Source organism: Meriones unguiculatus, chromosome 10, assembly GCF_030254825.1.
Source record: "Meriones unguiculatus strain TT.TT164.6M chromosome 10, Bangor_MerUng_6.1, whole genome shotgun sequence".
In the NCBI taxonomy this organism is placed as follows: domain Eukaryota; kingdom Metazoa; phylum Chordata; class Mammalia; order Rodentia; family Muridae; genus Meriones; species Meriones unguiculatus.
Genome location: NC_083358.1, coordinates 47688191 through 47714915, shown reverse-complemented (window position 1 = coordinate 47714915; position 26725 = coordinate 47688191). Strand labels below are relative to the sequence as shown.

The following is a 26725-nucleotide window of genomic DNA, read 5'->3' as shown; positions in this document are numbered from 1 at the left end:
CTTCCATGGGCTACATCCTGGCAGAGGTTCTAGGTTATACCCATACATGGTCTATCTTCATTTAGAAAGACAAATGGGATGTGCATTGAACATATGACAGGAGTCTACCACAAAAGGCTTCTGAAAGACTCTACCTAGTAGTGTTTCAAAGCAGATACTAAGACTAATAACCAAACCTTTGGCAGAGTGCAGGGAATTATATGAAAGAAGGAGGAGTTAGTATGACGTGGAAAGGATAGGAGCTCCACAAGGACCAAATATATCTGGGCACAGGGTCTTTTCTGAGACTGACACTCAACCAAAGACCATGCATGTGCTTGGCATTTAAAAGGTCTTTTTAATGTAACATGTTAAAAAGCCACTCCTGATGTGATCTGATAGACTAAGATCAGAAGGAAGGAGAGGAGGACCTCCCTTATCACTGGACTTGGGGAGGGGTATTCATGAAGAAGGGAGAGGGAGGGTGGGACTGGGAGGGGAGGAGGGAGGGGTTTAGGGGAGATACAAATTGAATAAAGTGTAATTAATAAAATAAAATTAAATTAAAAATATCATGATGCACAGCTGAAGAGACAACTCAGTAATACCAGTGCTGGCCCTATAAGCACAATGACTGGAATTTGATCTCCAAAAACTAAGGAAGAAATACTGGGTGTGGTGGCATGCTCTTGTAACCCCAGTGCTAGGGAAGCAGCCAGATGCATCCTTGGAGCTTGATGAAAAGCCAGTACAACAGACTCAACAAGTTTCAAACACACAAAGAAGACTGAACAATGAAAGCCAACTTTGTCTTCTGGCATTTGTGTACATTTGTGTACACAAACACATATACACACACACACACTTACACATGCACACACACCTCACCAGCATATGGACAAAGCTCATACATAGCCCAGTAAGAGACTGTAAAGACTGAGTGTTTGTGTCTTACTCCAACATAAAGGCATTTGGAAGTAATTAGATTTAGAAGTAGAGTAAGAGGAGGTTATAAGGTGGGGTCTTCATAGGAGGATCACTATCCCCTGAGGCAGGGAGAAAGAGCAGAGACGTCTTTCTCTTCCACACAAGGCCAGTAAGAAGATTGTCATGAGAAAAAGGCCTCACCCCAAAGCAAATCTACTAGCAACGTGACCTTGGATTCCCGGCCTCAAAACCTTGAGTTGTATATGTACATCATTTAACCACTCAGTCTATGTTAATTTATCAAACATCCCAATCAATCCAAGGGGAGGCTATTAAAAAGAAGTTATCACTTGACAGTAAAAACATTAATAAAAAGAAATACAAAGTCACCCTTTAGGAAGGATAAATGTGTACTGAACATTTCAAAACTTAATCTTCAGGAATAGACTTGCTACTTCTTTCCATGCTACTGTGTGAATCTAAAAGGATTTTTATTATTATTACTATTATTATTTTTTATTATTATTATTGCTATTACTATGTATACATACTAATGTACTTGTGAACATGTCTATAAAGTATAAGAAAATAAAATATGCAATTATAACTTGAATCTTAGTTCCATTAGAGTCTTACTTTAGGTGAGAAGGAGTTACTGATCTTGAGATAATGATGGTACCATGGCAGAAGCACAAAAGGGGCCTGAAAGAGTTAATATACAATTTGTTTTAATATTGTATGTGTGGAAGAGAATTCTAGCTTTTGCCATGAGGGTTAGATATGCAAACTAAACTTATCAGGTTTTCTAGTTTCTGACTCTTGAATCAGTTCAATATACAATTTTGATAATATAGTTTAGCAAATGTATGAATTTCCATTACAGTCTACTGATAATTTAAGTGAATATTGACCAATCTTTATAAATGTAATGTACAAAAAAATATAACAACTACAAATGCATATTCAAGTATCCCAAAGATGTATTTAAGCATTGTTTCCCTAATTCTAGGGATTGAACGATGGTCTTGAATGCTGTAGGTAAGTGTTCTACTACTGATCCACATCTTCAGCCTATGTATAGTTAAAAATCAGCTTTACTTGTCATAATTAAATTTTGATATGAGATAAGAAGTTATTCAGGGTGGAAATGTGTGTACACCACTCAAGAAAACTATTTTTTAATATCTCTAAATTGTGAGAACAGCAGTCTGTTCCCACATAGCCATGGTAGGAATAGGTGAGATGCTTTTAAGACTCAGGAAATTTGCCCTTGAGTGGTTGCAATTGGCATCCAAGGACCCAGTGGCACAAAGTTGCATTTTGGAACACCAAGTAGGTTTCATCCCAGGTATGCAGGAGTGGTTCAATATACGGAAGTTTATCAATGTAATCCCCCATATTAACAAACGGAAAGAAAAAAAAATAACACATGATAATCTCCCTAGATGCTGAAAAAGCATTTGACAAAATCCAGCATCCATTCATGTTTAAAGTATTGGAGAGATCAGGGATACAAGGCACATATCTAAACATAGTAAAGGAGATATACAGCAAGCCTATAGCCAACAACAAACTGAACTGAGAGAAACTTAAAGCAATCCCAGTGAAATCAGGGACAAGACAAGGCTGCCCACTCTCTCCATATATCTTGAACATAGTGATGGAAGTCCTTGCTAGAGCAATAAGACAGTTGAAGGAGATCAAGTGGATACACATTGGAAAGGAAGAAGTCAAATTATCACTATTTGCAGATGATATGATAGTATATGTGAGCGACCCCAAAAACTCTACCAGGGAACTCCTATAGCTGATAAATACATTCAGGAAAGTTGCTGGATACAAAATTAACTCAAAAAAATGCATAGCCCTCCTGTATACAAAAGACAAAAGGGCTGAGAAAGAAATTAGGGAAACAACACTTTTCATGATAGCCACAAATGACATAAAGTACCTTGGTGTAACCCTAACAAAGCAAGTCAAAGACTTCTATGAAAAAAATTTCCAGTCTCTGAAGAAAGAATTAGAAAAAGATATGAGAAGATGGAAAGTTCTCCCATGCTCATGGCTTGGCAGGATTAATATAGTAAAAATGGCCATCTTTCCAAAAGCAATCTACAGATTTAATGCAATTCCCATCAAATTGCCAACACAATTCTTTACAGACCTGGAAAGAAAAAATCTCAACTTCGTATGGAATAACAAGTAACCCAGAATTGCTAAAACAATCCTCTACAATAAAAGATCTTCTGGAGGTATCTCCATCCTTGATCTTAAGCTGTACTATAGAGCAACAGTTATAAAATCTGCACGGTACTGACATAGAAACAGAATGGTGGATCAATGGAACTGAACAGAAGACCCAGAAATAAACCCACACTCTTATGGACACCTGATTTTTGACAAAGACGCCAAAACCATACAGTGGAAAAAAGATAGTACCTTCAACAAATGGTGCTGGTCCAACTGGATGTGTACATGTAGAAAAATGAAAATAGATCCATACTTATCACCCTGCACAAAACTGAAGTCCAAGTGGATCAAAGACCTCAACATAAAAACAGACACATTACATCTGTTAGAAGAAAAAGTGGGGAATACCTTGGACTCATTGGCACAGAAGACAACTTCCTGAACAGAACACCAACTGCACAGGCTCTAAGAGCAATAAAAATAAATAAATAATAAATAATAAGAAATGGGACCTCATGAAACTGAAAAGCTTTTGTAAAGCAAAGGGCACCATCATCAAAACAAAACAACTGCCTACAGATTGGGAAAGAATCTTCACCAACCTTTTATCTAACAGAGGGCTAATATCCAGTATATATAAAGAACTAAAGAAGCTGAAAAGCAAGAAACCAAGTAATCCAATTAAAAAATGGGGAACAGAGCTAAACAGAGAACTCTCTGTAGAGGAATATTGAATGGCAGAGAAACACTTAAAGAAATGCTCAACTTCATTAGCCATTAGGGAAATGCAAATCAAAACAACCCTGAGATTTCACCTTACACCCATCAGAATGGCCAAGATGAGAAACTCAAGTGACAACACATGTTGGAGAGGTTGTGGAGAAAGGGGAACCCTCCTCCAGTGCTGGTGGGAATATAAACTTCTACAACCACTCTGGAAATCAATCTGGTGCTTACTCAGACAACTAGGAATAGCACTTCCTCAAGATCCAGCCATACCACTCCTAGGCATATATCCAAAAGAGGCTCAAGTAGACAATAAGGACATTTGCTCAAGCATGTTTGTAGCAGCCTTATTTACAATAGCCAGAATCTGGAAACAGCCCAGATGCCCATCAACTTAAGAATGGATGCAGAAATTGTGGTACATCTACACAATGGAGTATTACTCTGCAATGAAAAATAAGGTAATCATGCAATTTGCAGGTAAATGTTGAGACCTGGAAAGGATCATCCTGAGTTAGCTGTCCCAGAAGCAGAAAGACACACACGGATATATACTCACTCATATAGACATATAACATAGGACAAACCTACGAAAATCTGTATGTCTAAAGAAACTAATCAAGAGAGAGGACCCTGACTAAAACGTTCAATTCCCTTCCCGAAAGGCAAGCAGGATGGATGTCAGAAGAAGAAGAAAACAGGAAACAACCTAGGAACCTGCCACAAAGGGCCTCCGAAAGGCTCTGCCCTGCAGACTATCAAAGCAGATGCTGAGATTTATGGCCAATGGTTGGGCAGATCATGGAATCTTATGTAAGAAGTGGGAAATAGTAAGATCTGGAGAGGACAAGAACCCCACAAGGAGAGTAACAGAACCATAAAATTTGAACACAGGGGTCTTGCCAGAGACTCATACTCCAACCAAGTACCAGGCATGGAGATAACCTAGAACCCCTGCACAGATGTAGTCCATGGTAGTTTAGTGTCCAAGTAGTTTACATAGTAATGGGAAGAGGAATGCCTCTTACATAATCTGATTGGCCTGCTCTTTGAGCACCTCCCCCTGAGTGGGGAGCAGCCTTACCAGGCCACAGAAAATGAGAATGCAGCCATTCCTGATGTGATCTGATAGACTAAGATCAGAAGGAAGGAGAGGAGGACCTCCCATCTCAGTGTATTTGGGGAGGGGTATGCATGAAGAAAGGGGAAGGTAGGACTGGGAGGGGAGAAGGGAGGGGCTTATGGGTGGATACAAAGTGAATAAAGTATAATTAATAAAATAAAATTAAATTGAAAAATAAGAGAGTAGGGATTGAGGTACCAGTGGCTGGAAGGGCACAAATAAGGCTGAGGACAGGAAAATGGAGAAAGATAATCAAAGAAGACCATGTATGAACAAAACGAAAAGGAAAACAATAAATATAATATATATATTATTTGTTTTCAGAGATGAAAATATTAATACAGTACATTTCTGTTATCAATTCAAGAGATTACAAAAGAAAATATAAAAATACTTTGATGCATAAAAATTCCCTGTTATCCACATATTATCTAAAGACCTAAATACTCTATTTTTTAAGACTTTAGACATTTCAAAATTTAGTACTGCTCTCAGTATTATTAGGAATAGTACTGAAATATCTATTATATTTCACCATTTACCTCTGTTTCATTCAGTACCCAGAGAAGTGCCCTGAAAAATCATTTTTAAGGCAAGTAATGGAAGGCTTAGAGATTCTCAGTTCCCTACACATAGCCACATGGGTCGTGGAAGATGTAACCAGTCTTTCCTGGATTTTGTTTCTGATTTTACTCCATTATTACAATGGGCCCATGATTATATGGAAACAACATGCCTATTACTTTGTTAATCAAGGTGCCATTAATTGAGGTAAAATCCTTCATAAACATAAAATTAACATTAGCTGTATACCTATATATGAATATATTATGTATAAGCTACTCAGCACAGCAAAGAACATGTGTGTGTATTGTTTGTTAATGTTGGTTGATTCCATGTTGCTTTTGATTGTTGTTCTGGTCTCATTTAATATCGACTTTATTCAATGAAACTTTATCTTTAAGAACTATTGAAAAGTTAACTGGAGCTAAAGAAATTTCCTATAAATTGTGTACGTCACACAGTCATGAAAGCAAATATTGAAGACATCCAAATTCTCTTTATTCTTTAGAATTGTAAATGTTGTGCCCACTGAGAGACACACATTCATTTCCACAGTGTTATATAACTGACACTCCCATCTTCTGAAGATCACACTGTTGTCTCTGCAAACTTCAACCTGTGTAATTTGTGGTGCGTGAAGCACTCTGGTACTCTGCAAAGGAAGTGTCTAATTTTTCTCCATCTTCACATGATACCAGTGGGGTGTGATCATAGTACCAGCAATGAGAGATGCAGTGTGAGGACCACAGTTGAGGCAGATGCTTTAAGTCTCATTGAGAAGCTCTAGGAAGTGTGTTCTACATGTCTTTGCTGAGAAGTATGTGTATCCAGGTAAACATCAAATAGCATGAACAGGCATCTGTAATGTGTAAGCAAAAGGCGTCTACACCCTGTTTGGTGTCTCCCTAATGCCTGTTTGCTGTCTCTCCAATGTAGTCAGGTCTTAACCTGCTAAGAACCTTTAAATATTGCCCCCACCCAATTTCAAAGCTAAAGATGCTCACTGACTGAGGATGTACTCAGTGAAAACAATTTCTGAAAGATTCTGTTCAGATGCTGTTTAGTGTTTGGGAATTCCTACAAGCAGCAAATACACATTTAGAAATGTAGGATGTTCAATAGATTCACCTAACTGATAAAGTCATTCACCGATACAGAAGTGGGGCAAGGGTCCAGGACAGGACTGCAGTTAGGATGGATGCTGTAAGAGTAATGGCCAAAAGAGATGGTATAACATCTTGCCATATTGCCTGATGATCTATTAGAGGAGCCAGGGATCAGTTTGAATGTCTCGTGATTACCACAATAAAGTGATTTCTGCTTTCAAATTTAGCTGAAAAAAATGCTCAACTGATATAGAATGTGGCCTGGAATGAGAGTGAGGCTAAGAATAAAAATCTGGTTGAAGTATATTTGTACTGGATGGAAAAAGAAGAGAGACTGACTGGTTCATAATAAACATGGTACTTGGGGAGAAATAAGTTGGGAGGCATAAACATCCTCAGGCATTATTGCAGGCATTATTATTATCTGCCATGATCATTTGATTCTGACTAGCCTCCCACTCAGAGAATGCCACCAAGTGATTTGCTTAGGGTCACACAGACCAAAGTTCAACATTTATATCCAGGTTTATATCCAGATTTGTATGCCTCCCTTTAATGTGGGTTTTTCTATATATGCTTCTGAGAGGGTGGGAAAGCAAGACAGTTGTCGTGCCAGCTGCTGGCCATGCACAACCATTTTGGACTTTAAATTGGCCAGTGTCACAGAAAAACTAAACTTGGTATTTAACAACTTTATTGAGTCTTAGTTTATTCTAATGGGAATTTCAATAACTGCAAATAACTACAGGTTTATACAGTTTAGCATGTCTGGAAGTATCTAATCATCACACTATCAAAGAAAATACACATTTCAGTTATTTTTGTATTGATGGAATAAAACACCATGACCGAAGTCAACTTGGGCTTTGTTTTAGCTTACAGTTCCACATTACAGTCCACATTTGAAGGAAGTCAGGATGGGAGTTCAAGGCAGGAATCTGGAAGTAGGAATGGAATCAGAGACTATGAGGGAATGCTTCTTAATGACTTGTTCTTCATGCCATATTCAGCCAGCTTTTCTGTGGCACTGAGGAGCACCAACCCTGTGGTGGCACTACCCACAAAGGTTTGTGCTCTTTCATATCAATTATCAATCAAGAAAATGCATCATAGGCTTCCCCACAGGCCAATCTAGTAGGTGCACTTTCTTAATCGAGAGTCTCTCTTGCAAAATCAATCTAGCTTACATAAAATTGACATAAAACTAGATGATGCAATATAGTTTATGCTTCAATCCCAGCAGTTCTTAACCTGTGGGTCGTGACCATTTTGGCAAACCTCTGGTTCCAAAAATATTTACATTATAATGCTTAAGAGTAGCAAAATGACAGTTATGAAGTAGCAACTAAATAATTTTGTAGTTGGGGATCACTATAACATGAAGAACTGTATTAAAGGGTTGCAGCATTAACAAGGTTGAGAACCACTGTTCTATAGTTAAAATGTCAACAGAAATAATTCATAGAAAACTAAAGAAATTACAAATTACTACTAAAAATGAAAGCACAGCCTGATTATATAGATAAAAAGATAATTGTTAGATTATAGTTAGAAATAATAGTGGATAGAGATTTATATACTCATAGGGGAAAGAAAAATTAAGTCAAAATGCATAGTGGCAACATACTCTGAACATTAATTTTTATAATGTCCTTAAACTGTCAATTCCCTGAACTTCTAAGTTTCCTTATTTAGCTTTGAATTCAAGGAAGGGTTGAAGGCACAGTGGAAATTGCCTTGTTTTGTCAGTGGTAATTTCTTTTTAAGAACAGTTGAGTCCAAACCACAGTAATCTGCTCACCAAAGGATGGATATAATCCCAGAGAATGTATGTGTAGAGTATAAATGAGTGCTCATACAGATTCAATTTGAACTACAAATGATGACATAGAAACAATCAGTACCCAGTTATCTTGGCTGAATATGTTCAACTGACCCACATAAAAAAAAAAAAAGCTAAAGTTGAAAAGGAATACCACTGTGAAGAAAATGAATTTTATTTTTATTCAAATAAACTATGTAGAAAATATGCAACTGAAATATTGGCAAAAGGCAATGGAGTTTGCATTGAGACAACTGTTCAGTGGAAGATAGTAATAATTTCTCAAAGAACAAAAATCAGCAATGGTTTCAGAAGGGAAACAGTTTTACAGTTCTGTATTATGTACCTTGAAAACCAGCAAACATAGCGTTACATTTTCTCCAATTTTTAAAAATTGACGTTTTATTAATTTGTGTTTGTGTGGTATGTGTCATATGTGCATAACTGCATGCAAGTGCACATGAATACATGCAAGTGGAGGCCAGTGGTTAACATCTGAGTTTTTTCTTGCTTGCTTACCAACTTAAGCTTTGATACAAAGCTTTTCAGGGAAGCTGGGTTAAGCTAAATTGACTGGCTAATGAACTCCAGGGAACTATCTATGTCCTGAATGTTGCTTCTATGTGAAAATATTTTTACTTTGGTTCTTGGGATTTTTACTCAGGTCTTCATGAATGAGTTGTAGAAACTCTATCAACTGAATTATTTCTTCAGCACACCCCTTAAAATTTTTAAAGTAGAATTCAATATTGATATATATGATTAAAAATGTCTTGGAAATCTATACCTTTTTTTATCAGATGAATTATTTCTTTTGAAATTATTTTTTCAACAGATTTTGATGTGTTTTTACAGCAAATATATACTATTTTTTTTCAATGCAGTTTATTCAGGAACATTGAACAATCCTCGGACCCCGGGGAAAGCCAGCCCTTTTTTAAGAAAAAGAAACAAGTGCTAGAATGTGAACAGTATATAATTTTTCTCTGCAGATGTAGCAAATAAATACTTTGTGAAAAATCAGAGATGAATGACAGTAACATATGTAGGAACAGGGAAAAGTCAAGGTCCTCAAACTTTCAGAATTTGAATCTTGCATCATTTTCCCTCCTATTTTTTACAAAGGATTTTGTACATTTTATCCATCTAAGTAGTAACACTGTCTAATGGCAGGCTGCTGTCTTTATGAATATGTATTGTTAACAAATTAGATAGCACAGGAGATAGCAAGTTTCCCTTAGTGAAATTCTTACAAATGACTGATTAACTTGTGAGTTTTAGGAATATTCCCAGCAATTAAATCATAAAAGATTATACATTTGTCATAATTTAGGTTTCATCTGTATGTGATAATTTGGGTTTCATGTTTTTAATAGTTGGTATTTAAGAGTGAGGTGCCAAAAGTCATGGAGTGCAGACTCCTCTCCCCTCAGAGGAGCTGCAGTGATCTTACTTTCCCAGCTATCTTTCAGATCTCCTTACACATTCATCCTACTCTGGAGTTGACCAGAAGTCATTTATTAGGAGTTTCAAACCCATTGAAAATGGTGTATTTATTATAAATGAATTAGTGAATTAATGAATGGCAGTTGATAAACATGTCTTCTCCTATATGGGGCTAACATTTCTATGGCTATACCTCTGGTCACATACGGACTCTCTGGAGTAGTATGTTAGAGTAAGGTCAAACTCAGGCTTCCTGCTCCTGTAAGCCTCCAACTTGAACAGAGTTGGCAGATGAAGTTCTTTGCTCTCATTCTTATTACTTAGCTTTATTGAGCCTTCTGTCTCAGAGAAGGAAACACTACCACATGTGGTAACTGTTTAGACATAGAGAAAATATGTGTTGGGGAACTATAAAATATTCATTTCTTTTTTTAATTTTTTAAATATTAGTCACAGTTTGTTAACTTTGTATACCTGCTGTATCCCACTCCCTCTTTCCCTCCCAATCCCACCCTCCCACCCTCATCTCCTCTCTGCCCCTTTCCAAGTCCACTGATAGGAGAGAACCTCCACCCTTCCATCTGATACTGGTTTATCAGGTGTCTTCAGGATTGGCTGCAAAGTCCTCCTCTGTGGCCTAGCAGAGCTGCTCGTCCCTGGTGGGGGGGGGGTCAAAGAGCCCACCATTGAGTTCCTGGACCCAGGGAATGATGATCAATACTCACGTAGAAAGATAAATGGGATGGACATTGGATGTAGGAGCAAACAAGTAAAAGGACAGGAGCCTACCACAGAGGGCCTCTGAAAGACTCTACCTAGCAGTGTATCAAAGCAGATATTAAAACTCATAACCAAATCTTAGACAGAGTACAGGGAATCAAAAAAAGGGGGGGTTAATATGACCTGGAGAGGACAGGAGTTCCACAAGGACCAAATCTATCTGGGCACAGAGGTCTTTTATGAGACTGTTTCTCCAAACAAGGACCATGTATGGATGCAACCTAGAGCCTCTATTCAGATGTAGCTCTTTGTAACTCAAAATACTCATTTCTTAAAGGAAAGTGGAGGTGGAAACCAACAATGAATAAATGCCATTGTTTTGAAAATACACAAGATGTATCAATAACCTAGAATATAAATGACATCAATCTTTTTATTTAGATGTATGAAGATTGACTTTTGTCTTCAATTCACTCCTTTTGTGAGGAATTTCTGAGACCACAGTCAGTCTTTGGACTGAGAGCTGCTGGAATGATGTTCTGGAGTTTTCTTTAGAATTTTGCATGTGCTATTGACAACTCACAACAAAGGCACCATATATTCTTTTAAGGTAGAGAAACCATCATGGCAAACCTAGCAAACATTGATAGCCATGAGCAAAAGGCAACACAATGACCCCAATCACATTGATAATTTCTAGGGCTTCTCAGATCATAAAATATTTTAATGTCAGTATACTATACTAAGATAAGGAAATAGAACATGTGGTCTCCTTTACTGGAGAAATAGTAGTCCCAATGACTCATTTATTTATGAAGATGAGTTTCTGGGAAAACCTGAATTAAGATTTAAGATTAGGTGAATATTGCAACTCTCTGAACAGCCCTGATGGGTTTTGCATGATTTTGTGTAAGTTCCAGCAACAACAGCAAAAACAAACTAAATAATCCCCAAACATTTTCATTTGTCATAATGCTGTGTGGGACCACTAGGAAATACCAGACACACAGTAATTTCACCTGCAGCATTTGTGCCTGTCATTTCTTTCTCTGTTCCTGCCCAGGGTTAGGAAGAACTTACTATTCTCTCCACTGGCTTTTGACGTTCTTGAGGAAGGTGAACACATTTTCACTAAAGAAATGTCAAAGTGTCTGTGCTGATCCTTGCTTTCTTGAGGCCTTTCAAGTTGGGAGCTAGATTTCTCCATGACACTATGAGGACTTCTGTTTCACTCAGTCTTTACAATCATCCGTGAGGTCTTATGTGAGCACCTGTAACTTCACCTCATCTCTTTTTTTCCTCTCTCATATTTGATCCCATGTTTATCTATGCTCATTTGACTGAACTTGCACAAATATAATAGGCTCTTGTCTTAGGCCTTTATTCTTGCAGTATTCCTTCGCTGGACTCCCTCCACTACCCACTTATGTTCAGATGTTACTCTTCCAGGGTTTTTTTCCAGAGGAGCCACAGTCCTTTGTCCACTTCTTGTAGCTTCTTTAATGTCTATAGCTTCACCAACTTTTTGGTCTTCCCACCAGGCTCTTGTTTTCATTTTCACTTTAGTGTCTATAATTTTCTAGCATCATCTTTGCTTTCTTTCAATTCGTAATTTGCTGAGTAGAAAAGTCCAAATGTGTTTCAAAAATGAGTGTGTAATAATGTGAACACTGCTTTTGTTTCTATTAACAAGTAAGAGAATGTGAACATTTTCCAAAGATGATGGTGAATTTGTTTATTTTTTCTATTGCTTTACTTTGCTTATCTAATGTGAGGCTATACTGCTGAATATATAGAGGTTACAACATCCTAGTGAGCTAACTCTTTAATTGTGAAACAGTAATTGGATACTCAATGCTGCTGTTTGCCTTTTAGCCTGTTTACCTTGTAACACAGGGTGGTGTCTATCTAACAATGATGCTGCAGGAACACTGTTCTCCATATACTGACCTTAAATGAGGAATATCTCTTGGAATGAAATAATTGTTTTGTATTTTAAAGGTTGTTTGTTTTCATTATATATATATGTTTGTGTATGTGTGTATGTACATATATATGAGTGTTTGCCTACATGTATGCCTGTTCACCATATACATCCAGTGCTAAGGAGGCCAGAAGGGAGTATTAGAGCCTCTAGAAATGGAGTGACAGGCAGTTGTGAGCTGCTGTGTGATTGCAGCAAACTGAACCCAGTGCTCTATGAGAGTAGCAAGAACTCTTGGACCCTGAGACACCTTTCCAGTCCCTTATTTTGTATTTTAAATACTTGGTTAAAATCAGTTCTAATCAGAATATATTTATGATTTATTGACACTATTTTGGTATAAAAAAAACTAGTGTTTTTTTTTGTTTTGTTTTGTTTTGTTTTTTCTGTTTCACTTTTCTTCCATTTTCTGGGCTAAGCTATTCTTTTCCTCTTTATTGTTTTGATCTTGAACTTTCTTTTCACATCAAGATAAATTTACATATTTAATATATGCCTACTATTCCTTACTGAATTATCTATTTTTAAAACCACTTTCCTTAGTTTTGTAGATCTTCTTTGAAAAGTTTATTTAAAGTGAAACCCGAGATTTTAAATGAACTCAGTTGTTGATCTGAAAATGTCTATATTTTGTACCTCCTAAAAGGCCTTTGAATTAAAGATGGACAGTTACACCTGATAGCCCATTGAATGTGCTGCGTCTGACATTGTAGCTCCCTGGTTACAGCTTCAATGCTGGCTGGTTCCATCTGCTCTGACCTCTGCTCTTCTCCTTTACACACAGAGGAAGAAGCTTCCTGTAATTGGAAGCCTCACTGATGTGTCACCATGATCTGTTGCTTAGGTTTCTCTTCACTTATTCTTACAAACTCATCTATTTTTATAAATTCCATACCCTCCTCACATTTCCATCTACATTTCCTTTTTTGAAACTTAAATTTTTTAAAAACATATTCACTTTACACCCCTATTGTAGCACTCCCTTTGTCTTTTCCTGGTCCCACCCTTCTTCCCTCTTCCTCCCTCTTCTCTTCCCCTAGTCCTCAGAAAAGGGGAGCTCCCTCTCCTCCCAAGACTATCAAGTCTCATCAGAACTGTCTGCATCCTTTGCCAAGGCCATGCCACCAGGGGAAAGTGATCAAAGAGCAACCAACAAAGTCTATGATAGATATAGCCTACCCTTCCTAGGAGACACACACGGAGACTGCCTATTGGCTACATCTGAGCAGGGGTCTGGTCCTCTCCGTGCATGGTCCTTGGTTGGTGCACCTTGTTGGCTCTGTTGGTCTCCTTTTGGAGCTCCCGTCTCATCTGGGTCTTCCTATTTCTCAACTCTTCCTAAGATTCCCTGTGCTGGCAGGTGAGTCCATGTCTGATACAGTTCCCACTTCCCTTACTAAAGGACCCACACGAGGCCTAAACTGACCATCTGTTACATCTTTGTAGGGAGCCTAGGTCCAGTTCCAGCATGGTCCTTAGTTGCTGCTTCACTCTCAGCAAACCTCTCTGGGCCCTCGTTAATTGGCTCTGTTGGTCTTCTTGTGGAGCTTCTGTCACCTCCAGATCCTTCGATCCTTCCCCCACTTTTCCACAAGACTCACTATACTTCACCCAATGTTTGGCTGTGGGTCTTGGCATCTGTTTTGTGGCACTGCTGGGTAGCACTTCTCAGAGAACAATCCTGTCAGGCTCCTGTCTGCAAGTTAGCGGAGCACTGTTTACAGTGTCAGGGGTTGGTACTCCCTGATAGGGTGGTCTTTGGTTGGGTTAGGCATTGGTTGGACATTCCCTCAATCTCTGCTCTATTTGTTCTATCTTTATTCCTGCACATCTTGTAGGCAGAGTAAATTTTGCGTAAAAGTTTCTGTGGGTAGGTTGGTGTTCCTCTCCCTCTGCTAGGAGACTAATCTAGTTCAAGGGTGTCCTCTTCAGTCTCTATGGCCTCTGCTACTAGTATCTCTGCTTGAGTCACCCTCATATGCTCCCAGGAGCCTATCCTGACTTAGGTCTCCCAGCTTGTCACAGAGATACCTCCACCCTCAGTTTCTCTTTCCTCTATAGGCCTTTTGTTTTCTTACCATTGTTCTTCCCAGGTCTGATCTCCACCCTCTTTAACTCTTTATGGCCCTTCTCCTACCTTGTTCTCTCTCTTCAGCCACTAGTATTTTGATTGCTTCCCCCTGGCAGGACTGCTTTGCCAGGCCATATGGAAAGAGGACATGCTCAGTCCTGATGCAACTTGATTAGCTGGACTGGATGGAAAAGGGAGCTCCCTTTTCTGAGGAAAAGCTAATGGGGGAGGGGAGAATGAAGGGAGGGTGGGACTGGAAGGGGAGGGGGATAGGGTTACAACAAGGATGTAAAGTGAATAAAAATTAAAATTAAAAAATGAAAAAGACTCCTTGTAGATAACCTGGAACCCCTGCACATGGCAGCTCAGTGTCCAAGAGGGTTCCCTATTAATGGAAACAGGGACTGTCTCTGACATGAACTCAGTAGCTGGCTCTTTGATCACCTCCATCTGAGAGGGGAGCAGCCTTACCAGGCCACAGAGAAGACAATGCAGCCGGTCCTGATAAGACCTAATAGACTAGGATCAGAAGGAAAGGGAGGAGGACCTCCTTTATCATTGAACTGGGGGAGGGGCATAGGAGAAGACACAATGAACAGGCCAACTCTTATAAAGAAAAACATTTAATTAGGGTTTGCTTATAGTTTTAGAGGTTTAGTACATTGTCTTGATGGTAGGAAACATGGCAGCACACAGGTAGACATGTGATGGAGAAGGAGCCAAGAGTTCTACATCTAGATCTATAGGCATCAGGAAGAGACACACTGGGCCTGGTTTGGGCTTTCGGAAACTCAAAGACCACCACCAGTGACCTCTAACAAGGTCACACCTCCTAACAGTGCCATTCCCTGGCATTCGTATTTAATTCTTATTCAAACCACCACATTTATTCTGGAAAAAATGCGAAATATTGATACATAGCATCCATTCCAGGATTTAAAAAAATTCATGTTACTTGCTCCACATCCATTTATTAAGATCCCTGAACTATATGAATTAACAGTACATGCAAAGAAGACAATAACAAATAAAAAACAAACCCCCAAATCCCATAGCAATAATTATTGTTCTAACAACTGACTACAAAGTACAAATTCAGTCAAGAAGTCTGAGTTAATTCACTCTACTATTCTCTAGATTTACACTGACTTTTAAAATGAAGGATAGCTTAAATTATAACTACCATATTTTGTTAAAAAAAAACAAAGAACATAATATAACTTGGTTAGGAAAATATCCATCAAAGACTATCCAATACAATGGAGTCCAAGGCTTAATATTCCAGTTTCAATTAATAAGCTATTAATAAAATTTTATTCAAAATTCCTGATTATATGAATTAAACGCCTCATTAACTTTTCAGTTCCTCTGTGAGGGTCCTTAGTAAATTATGGTTAACATTTCACAAAGGTTTAACACCTTCTTCTATCACAGTTAGTTAGGAATGAGATCAGAATTAGAATTCAAGCCATCTCATTCCAGAACCTATGTGGCTAATCAACTGAACTACAATACATTTTTCCAAGCTAAACTTTACCATCTTTATACAATGCATGTCACCTTTCTTAGTCCACAAAGCAACTTTATGATAGATCAACCCCTTCCCTTGAAGAAAACATCATTTTTCAGATATGTATGGAGAACAAAATTACTGTAGTACACTTGGGGAGGGCAGCATCTTTAACTTAGTAATATGTATGGATGATGGCCTGTGGAATTGTGATCCTGGCTTACATGGGCCACTATCTGCACTGGATCAGAAATTCAGCTTCTTAAGAGCAGAAATAAAGCCATATTAATTACTATAGTCTCCACATCAATCAAAGTGGCTTAAGCAAATTGAAATTTTGATTGAAAATGGTACCAGACCTAAACAGACATTCCTTAGAAGAAAATACACACATGTCCAAGGAGGTATTGGGAAAATCATTCAATATCACTATCTAGCAGGTAAATTAGACTCCAACCATGATGAGATATCACTTCCCCCAGTAAAAATGGCTATTTGAGATGTTCATTCTGTGGTGCCGAATGCGAAATTTTCCAGTCCTTAGAGAATGACAGCTCACACCAATCTATTATCCCAGCCAAGAACTTTGAATCCCAACCCCAAATATCTGCTTGTATTTAACTCCATTTTCCAAGTTCCATATTTCTATGACTAAACCTTAATATTTTTCTAATTAAAGATGCTATGTACTAAATAATAATAAAATAATAATAATAAACTAAAGATAACAAATGGATGAGGTTGTGCAGAAAATAGAATCCACTGTCAGGCAAGATGGTTCAGTGGTTAAAGTTGTTTATTGCCAAGCATGATAACCTGAGTTCCAAACATAAGAACCATGGGGCAGAAGGAGATTCTTGACACTGAAAAGTTGTCTGACCTCCACAGGTGTACTATGGTGTGCCCTCCACCAAGGAAGTGAAGTCAGAACATTGAAGAAAGATCTTCACTCTGCTCACCCAGAATATAATGCAACAATGGCCAACAGTCACAAAATGGCAAATGCGTAGGTGTCCCTGGTCTTCCCAATGGATCTGCATGTTGCTGAATTGTAAAGTGTAACTTGACAGCTGAGTTAAGTGTGTGCATATTTAATACAAGAGGGGAAGTTGCCACTTTATTGTAGCATTGTTTATATCTCAAGCTTTGATCATTTTTTTTTTTTTAGTTTTAAAAAAAGATTGATTGGTCCATGTGCATGCCATTGCTATGAATATTTAATATAAATTCAACAGTCACTAATTACTTCTTTTATGAATAGGGATGTCCACTTACATACTAGGTATCTGCATGGTAACAAGGACTCAGTTCATAGGATTCCTTATCTGACCAACATGGAAGTAGGAAGAGTCAGTCCCTGTACCTACTGTAGTCTAGTTGGAAATGTGTGATCTGTCACTTCCCTGTGCTTGGTCACATGTTTCTGTTTATGATCCTTGGTTCCAAGCTGAGGAAATGTCTTCACTCACAGGAAGCAGCCAAATTACATACAAAGTATACTTTAAATCATTTTCAGATTTTAGTTTGCAACTGAAAGATGAAATATCCCTCATTTATCAGTTAATGTACAAGAAAATGTCTGAATATTTTTTTGCCAATCTTTGTATAATTTGAAGATGTTGCTAGCTGCTTACATAACTTTTGTTTTCCATTAAGACCTTCAAATGCATTCTGGGGAATGCACCTAAATATTAAAATTCTATATCCTAAGGATCTTGGAGTAGCAATGCAATCCAGTTCCGCCATATGTCAAAAGTCACCTGGGGACTCTGCTGAGGTCTCTAAGAGGCTTTGCTCCTCTCTTCACCCTCTGATTGCTTCCACCTGTAATGGGGCCATAATAGCCCTGGTGGAGGTACATGTAGAAAAACAAGTGTTTGCTGGTTTGAGAGAATTTGGCTTGATTTATATTCCCACACTTGAATATAATCTATAACTTAAACAAATATCTTGGTTGTAAGAGTACCCAAGTGTGTAAGTGAACTCCTTTATTTAATTCCATTAAATATTTATAAAGTGGTAATTTATTACAGAAATCAGAGAAAATTCATAGCTTTCTCAAAATGCTTAACATGCTCTAGGGATTAATTTGTCAGCTAGTGAAAGAAGCCCAATTTGCTGATATAGAATACTGTGCCTTCCTGAAAAGGAAATTTGAATCTTGGTGTGGGGTTCTTGAATTGAAGCCAATCTCCTTAAAACACTGGTGACTGTCTCTGGTCTGAATCATCTTGATAATTCATCATCAGTATGCATTTGCTAAAATTACTTTTATTTATAAGAAATGGAACCAGATTTCATTAAAACAACTTATCATTTATAAATGACAAATAAATGAATGGCAAATGGCCATAGTTCCATGATTTTTTTCAACTTTCCTCACACTTCTTTGCAGAAGAGGAGGACTGACACCTCCCCTCATCTGACAGGGGTGCTCATCTAGGTGAAAATCAATCCATCATATACCAAAGAAGTCAACAGACCAAAAGGGAGGCTCTTAGCAAAGTATAGTTCTCTGTGATGTCAAAGAATGATTAAGTCTACTTGTTATGTGCACTGTGAGATGTACTAGCAACAAAGACCATCATGACTTCCTACCACACATGAATTTTCAAAGGAAAAAAAGATCTATGAGGAATACAATGAGGGGTTATATGATTCTTTGTTTTCTTGCATCTGCTTAAATAAAGATAAGGCCATTTTTGGATTACAGCTTCATAATTTACCTTAATGTGTCTCTTGACTTTATACATATAATTTATTTGGGTAAAAGAAAAACTGAGGTACACTAAAGAGAAAGTGAAATAAGCCAGCTTTTGGTATGATGTGGTGCATGCATATTTGTGTGTGTATGATGGTGGCTGGAGTCATGGCTCAGTGGTTAAGAGCACTGGCTACTCTTGTTGAAGACCATACTCAGATATCAGCAACCACATGGCAGCTCACAACCCTTGTGACTTTAGTTCCCATACCTAAAGCCCTCTTTTGGTCTCTGAAGACACTCCATGCTGATATGCATGCACATACAAGCAGGCAAAACACTCATAAAATAAAAATAAGTCTTTAAGAAGGCTTTCTGTTGCCCTTGGGGTTTGTGCCTGTTTGCCTTCATCCTCTGTCTTTCTTTGTTTCACTGTTTGGTTTTATTTTTAATATAGTTTTCTTTAGTTTTGATTCTTTCTCATTTTCCTTTGGTCTTCATTACAAGACAATAGTTTAACAGTTACCATGAACTTACCAAAACCTCTTATAACTGTCTATTTTATGTCCATCAAAAGTTAACTTCAACAGCTGTTTTAACAGTCTTGCCTCTCATGCTTTGTTTCTAAAGTCACAAGTTGCATATTATATTCTTTGGTCATTAGCATATCTTAGCTTTAGGTGTTAGTTTACACCGTTTTAAACTCATTACAAAATTCAAGGTTATTTATACTCCAGCACATCATCTACTCTCAGCTTTTCCTTGAGATCTAGACTTTTATATTAGTTCAGGATGCCCTTCCATGTCATTCTAACCCAAAGGAACCTACATATCATTCTCATAGAGCAGTTAGAGTGGAGACAAATGCCCTTAGGCTTCATTAATGTAGGAAATTCATTAATTAGTTCTTCCCCTCCTTTTCTTTTCTCTTCCCTCCTCTCACCCCTTTTCTCTCTTAATTATAATATTCTTGGTAGTTTTGTTTTTCTTTTCAGCACTTTGAATGTATCTTCTCTTCCTTGCTGCTCTATCTTTCCCCATCTTGCTGCTTCTGGTTGCTACTGATGCAGTTTGAAGAGAGGAAGTTGGATATATTTTGAAAAGAAAGATTGGATTTGCCACAAGGAATCCAAGGACCCTAACTAGCAGGAAGTAGCTAAGAGACCTATGCCCTTTCATCCCACGAACCTTATTTCTCTCCTACCTTTTATTGGGGTGTTGGAAGGGATTGGGGTGGATTAGGGGAAAAGAGATGTAAGAAACCCCAATAAAGTAAATATATGTATTTTAAAAAATATGCACCTATAGGATCTGGAATTATTTCGCACTTCAGGGTCATTTTTTTCCCATGGCTAGTATTTTTGTGTGGGGAATCTTTACATTTGAAAGCCAATGCCACTTCTCCCATTCTTTATAAACTGCTTCATACATGGACGACATACTTTACCTCTGAAACTTTGTGGAGAATGCAATTTATGTAGGCCAAGGTGTGCAATTTCTCAGTTAGAAAGTCTGGCCCATTTTCTTCTCAGGGACTTGCAATCCTTTCCTTTCTTGTTGACTTTACTGCATATATTTGGTTCTATAACAAATGAAGTCTCACAGGTTCTTTATTCTGAGCAGCTGTGACATTTAAACATTGTTAGCTCCCTTTCAGTGTCTTCAGCTGGAAATGAATGCCTAACCATGTGTAATCCTCTGGAGTGCTGAATTTGGGGTGCTCTCCTTATTTCTCTCTTTCACACACTTTTGAGGATGAATCCTCACTTTGGGTCTCTTCATATGCTCATGCCAAGGCATACAGCAGGCTGCAACTTCTTCCTCTTAGTTTTCAAACTGAGGCATCTGAACTGTGCCAAAGATGTCAGTAACTCAATGATACCAAGCAGTAACCAACCCTTGGGGAAACACTCTAAAGAGGTGGAAGTTTAAAGGCAAATTTCACTCTTTCATTCTTTTGACAGAGGATTGATTAGCCAGTCAGGCATTCTCAGGGATCTGATACGTGCTGATAACATTGTTCTTCTTCCACACTCAGGTATTCTCCGTTTTGTGCTTACCTGGGATGCTGTCACTTTTTAATTGAATTTTGAAAATCTCATAGTGGTGATTCATTCCATACATTATTGCTAAATTAGTGTTTCAGTGGTGAACAAAATCCAGGGCTTTGGATTCAGCTATTTTCTGACATCAGTCCTCCCACAGTGCTCTTGACGTTTCAAGACATTATTCAGCTAACTTTATCTGCCATTGTTATCTAAAACAATGGTTGGTAGAGCAAGGCAAAATTAAAAAAGAACTTTACTTTCACAGGTGAAGCTGGATTTTCAAACTTTCATTATGTCCAAAGTGAGTGCATCATTCTAATCACAACCATAAAATATTATGATTGCTTTCCTTTCACATACAGTATACCTCCCTTAAGTGTCCACATCATTTTTTTTTAATTTTTACTTTCTTTTATTAAGTGAAATTTTTATTTTTTATAGTAATTGCAGTTTATTCACTTTGGAACCCAGCTGTAGCCCGCTTCCTCTTCCCCTCCCAATCCCACTCTCTCTCCCTCATCTCCTCCTATGCCCCTGTCCAAGTCCACAGATAGGGACTTGGAGAGTCCCTTCCATCTGACCTTAGCTTATCCAGGCTCATCAATTTTTTTTTAAATATCTATATTTCTTTAGTTAGACATGCACATTTGATGAACATGAGAAAAACATTAAGCAAACATTTTTGCTTCTTAGTTCATAGCAGAGTTTAGTTATATTCATGTAGCAGATCTCATTTGTCACCTGTTTATAAGAAGCTGGCATCCACAACTTATTTTTATAAATCCAGACATACCAGGTTGTTTGGGTGGTGGTAGTGATGGGGTGTGATTTAGCTGGAGGTCTCAATCCATAACTCAGAGTTCAACATCTGCAGCTGTCAGCACAGTTATAACTTTTATATGAGGATAGCACTGCTTCTAGTGGCAGCTATAAAGGAGTGAAAAATGTGGGAAGATACACCCATTAAATTAGGTAAGCTAGCAATAGCCAGGGTAATGATGCTTGCAACATGTTCCCCAACTCAGCTGCAATATATGAAACTGCAAAACATTCAGAGTGCATCTCAAAAAGAAGAATTAAAATCTTCTCACTGGAAATTGTATAACATTCTATTAAAAAGACACGGTTGTTAAAGGCAGCAATTGGATATAAACTTAAAGGCATAGACATCAAACACAGTTTAACTTTCAGACAGACCAATGTGTATTCTTTTAAAAAAATATGTTTATTGTATTTCGCATGTTTGCCTTTTTTGTCTGCATATATGTCTATGTACCTTGTGCATGCCTGGTTCCTAGAGATGCTTGAAGAGGGCATTAGGTCCCCTGAGATGGGGGTTACAGATGATTGTGAATGTCCATGTGGGTGCTGATAAATGAACCTGGGTTCTCTGGTAGAGTAAGCAGTATTCCTAACTACTAAGCCAGCCCTTTACCATAAATTATCAATAAAGATTCTATACCCATATAAAATAATGTATTCCTCTATAACAAATGAAAGACACATTTGTTTTTGTGTATGAAGAAGCCTTCAAAGAATGGTCAAAAGTGTTTAAAAGTAAATCTACTCTCTATTTATGAAGAACAAATGAGATTTATAGTAAGATACAGGAAAATTAATAAAATGAACAAAAAAATTAGAGAATAAATAATGAAGTAATAGGGTGGCTGTTGTGATACCTCCTAACCTTGGCAGAGAGCAGGGAAGCAGTAAGTTAATATTCATTTTGAATGTTTGCTTTATGCTGATGGATTTCCCTGACTCTACCCTGCAGTTATTTATACTTGCCTGCCATGATTCATGAACTTTTCAAATCTGTGAAATCCCCATCTGGGAGCTTGAGGCTTCTGCAGTTATAATTAAGGCCAGGCATCATCCTGAGGAAGTCCTTTCCAACACCATCCTTTATTAAAGTACTCCATACCAGCCTTGCGTGTCCCTGGCAATGTCTACATTGCTTGCGGTATAGGCTGGAGGTAGTCTGTAACTGCATGAGGGTACTTAGTTTAGAGGTTTGCCTATGTGCGGGGGAGGGGAGGAGGAGAAGGGAATGAGGTGTGGGTGTTATTGGTTTGTTTGTTTTAAATTAGCCCAATGTGGTATGCAGGCCTTGTTGCCCTCTGTCCTGGATGTTACAAGAACTTCTAAATTTCTTTATTATCCTCACCATTACTTCATTCTGATTGCATATTTTAATTAATTAATTAATTAATTAATGTCTTCACTTTGAATCCATGTCATAGCCCCATCCCTTCTCACCTCTCAGTCCCACCCTCCTTCCCTCTCCTCTATCCCCCTCCCCCATTCCTCAGCTATTCTTTCCCTATTCCACATCCTATCCACCTTAGCTCATCAAGTCATATCAGGGCTGAGTGTGTCTTATTCCCCTGTGGCCTGGCAAGGCATTCCCTCCAGGGAGAAGTTATTGAAAAGCTGTCTAGAAAGGCCATGTCAAGAGAGAACCCCTGTACCCCTTACTGGGGAATCTACATGAACCCTTAGCTGTCCATCAGTTATATCTTTGTAGGGGGCCAAGATCCAGTCCATGCAAGGTCCTTGGTGGGCACTTCAGTCTCAGCAGGTCCCTCTTGATTCTGGTTAGCTGTCTCTGTTGGTCTTGTGAAGATCTTGTCACCTCTAGGTCCTTTTCTCCTTCCCCTCAATTTTCCACAAGTCTCCCTAAGCCTCACTAAATTTTTGACTGTGATTCTCAGCATCTGTTTCAAGGCACCGCTGGGTGGAGCCTCTCAGAGAATAACTTTGCTTGACTCCTGTCTGCAAGCATAGCAGAGCATCATTAATAATGTCAGGGGTTGGTTTACTATCATGGGGTGGGTCTTGGGTTGGAGCAAGTATTGGTTGGAACTTCCCCCAGTCTTTGCTATATCTGCTCTATTTTTATCCTTGCACATCTTATAAGAAGGGTGAATTTTGAGTCAAAGTTTTTGTGGGTGGCTTAATGTTTCCCTCCCTCTACTAGAAAACTTATCTACTAAGAGGGTGCCCTCTTTCATCTCTATGGCCCCTGATAGAGTTCTAGTCTCTGCTAGAGTTTCTCTACTATCACCCCAGAAGCCTACCATGATTTAGGTCTTAAAGAGAGATGCCCTTCCTTGCCCACAGTCTCTCTTTTCTCTATAGGCCTTTTCTCCTCCCACCCCTGCTTACCCCACGTATGATCTTTTCTCTCATGTCTCTCTGTGTTTTCTCTCCTATATTGTTCCCTCTCTTAAACCATTACCTCTGTTTAGTCTATTTCCCCTTCTGAGTAAGATTTAAGCATCTTTCCTTGGATCCTCTTTAGTCACTTATCTTCTCTGGGTCAGTGCATTGTAGTATATTTATCCTGTATCATATGGCTAAAATCCAATTATAAGTGAGAACATACCATGCATGTCATTTTGGGTCTGGGTTAAATCAATCAGAATAATATTTTGTAGTTCCATCCATTTGCCTTCAAAATTAATAGTTTTCTTCTTTTTTACAACTGAGTAGTATTCCATTGTGCAAGTGTACCACATTTTCTTTATCCATTCTTTAGTTGAGAGACAGCTAGGTTATTTCCAGTTTTTGGTTATTATGAATAAAGCTGCTATGAATATGGTTGAGCAAATGTCTTTGTGAAGCATCTTTTGGGTCTTGAGGTAGTGTTATTCCCACTTTTCTGAGAAAGGGCCAAATTGATTTCTAAAGTAGTTGTACAAGTTTGCACCTCCACCAGCAACAGAGGTTTTTGATTCTCCATCATGTGCTGTCACTTGATTTTTTGATCTTAGCCATCACACTCTCATGGGTGTAAGATGGAATCTCAGCGTCATTTTGATTTGCATTTCTCTGATTGCTAAGAACATTGAGCATTTATTTAAGTGCTTCTAGGCCATTTGACATTTTTCTGTTGAGAATTATCTGTTTAGTTCTGGGTCCCCGTTTTTATGGGCTATTTTATTTGTTGGTGTTTAATTTCTTGAGTTCTTTGTATATTCAGGATATTAGTCCTTTGTCAGATGTAAGATTGTGAATATTTATTTTCCCAATCTGTAGACTGTTGTTTCATTCTACTGACAGTGTTCTTGGCCTTACAGAGTTTTTAAGTTTCAAGAAGTCCCATTTATTAACTGTTGATCTTAGAGCCTGAGCTGTTGGTGTTCTGCTGAGGAAATTGTCTCCTGTGTCAATGAGTTCAAGGTTCTTCCCCACTTTAGTCTCTAGCAGATTTAGTATATCTGTTGTTATGTTGAGGTCTTTGATCCACTTGGACTTGAGTTTTGTGCAGGAAGATAAGCATGGATCTATTTCCATTTTCTACATGTAGACATCCAGTTATACCAGCACCACTTGTTGAAGTTTCTATCTTTTTTCCATGGTATGTTTTTAGCTCCTTTGTAAAAAATCAGGTGTCCATAGGTGTGTGGGTTTATTTCTGGGTCTTTGATTCGATTCCATTGATCAACCAGTCTATTTCTATGCCAGTACCATGCAATGTAGGTTTTGTTGCTGTTGGTGTCTGTGTGTTTTAAACTATTGCTCTGTAGTGTAGCTTGAAATCAGGGGTGGAGATACCTCTAGAAGTTCTTTTATTGTATAGTATTGGTTTTATCTATTCTGTTTTTGTTTTGTTTTGTTTTTGATGTCCTTTTCTTTAATGTAGGAAAAGATGCAGCATTGTACAGAACTTTAATTTCCAAATTTTCAAACACAGATCTTTGAAATCAGAAGCTGTCAACCTCCCCTGCATTGCTAAGCTTCATTCATACATCTGACTAGACAAAGAACATTCATTATTCATTATTTTCTTTATGTCCCAGATGTAAAAAAAGCTCCCAACCTCACTCCTAAATTGAGAAAATAATAAGCAATAATTTTGTAGAAATTATTTCCGAGGTACTGTTTTAGACATTTTTAAGATAAAATAATTACTTTGTTGTTGTTATTGTCCTTACAGGTAATTAAAGTGAGGCACAAGTGTAATCGCAGCACTAGGAGAGGCAGAGTCAGAAGGATGTCTTTGAGTTCAAGGTACAAAGTGAGTCCAGGGCAGCCAAGGCTATACAGAAAAACCCTGTTTTGAAAACTCTGTCTCAAAAGAAATGAAGAAAAAAGAAAGAAGAAAGAAAACGGAAAAGTGAGGCACAAGTGCCAAAGCAGCTGGCAAAGTTTTGCATGACTTAATTCATTAGCCAAGACGCTGAAGTGTTTGGAAAGCAGGTTAAGAATCAAAGATCAACTAGCAACATAAACAATAACACTTTATCTCTTTACAAATATACCCTCACTTTTTCAAAGTAATATTTTCTCATTATTTTATAGTGATTTTCTAGAATCCACAAAAATACCACTCATGATTTGCTTACCTACACAGACCTGCAAACATACTCATTGAATGGTTTAGAATACATCTCCTGTAAATGTTGCTTTTATTTCCTCAGATACTGGGATCTGATGAGGGCCAAACCCAACTACAAACCAAGGAGAAATAATTGCTACTACGGCTACCCCTGGTGGCAGGAAATGGGAGTGACCGGTTTGCTTTTTTTCAGCTCAAGGTCTTCCTTTGAATAGGTCCAACTGGAATCTAGCTAACCTTCTTGCCTTTCAGCATGCCTTCCTATGCAAGGCAGAAACTCCCTGGCTCTTCTTACATTCAGTCCTCAAACCATACAATTAATACATTGTAACTCTGAAAGCATTGTTTTCTATTACGTCAGTAATAATTATAACTAGTTAAGGAGACTGACACTAAGTGGTTCACAGGTGAATTTGCCTGGATTCACAGGTGAATTTGCCTGGAATCTCCAAGACAGATCTCTA

At 38.1% G+C, this 26725-nt stretch overlaps 1 protein-coding gene across 9 annotated transcripts in view; it reads right to left on the bottom strand.

Annotated features, from left to right (window-relative positions):
• The window catches only part of Lrrc7 (leucine rich repeat containing 7), a 688618-nt gene that overhangs the window by 523719 nt on the left and 138174 nt on the right, over positions 1 to 26725 (bottom strand). The window lies entirely within an intron of this gene.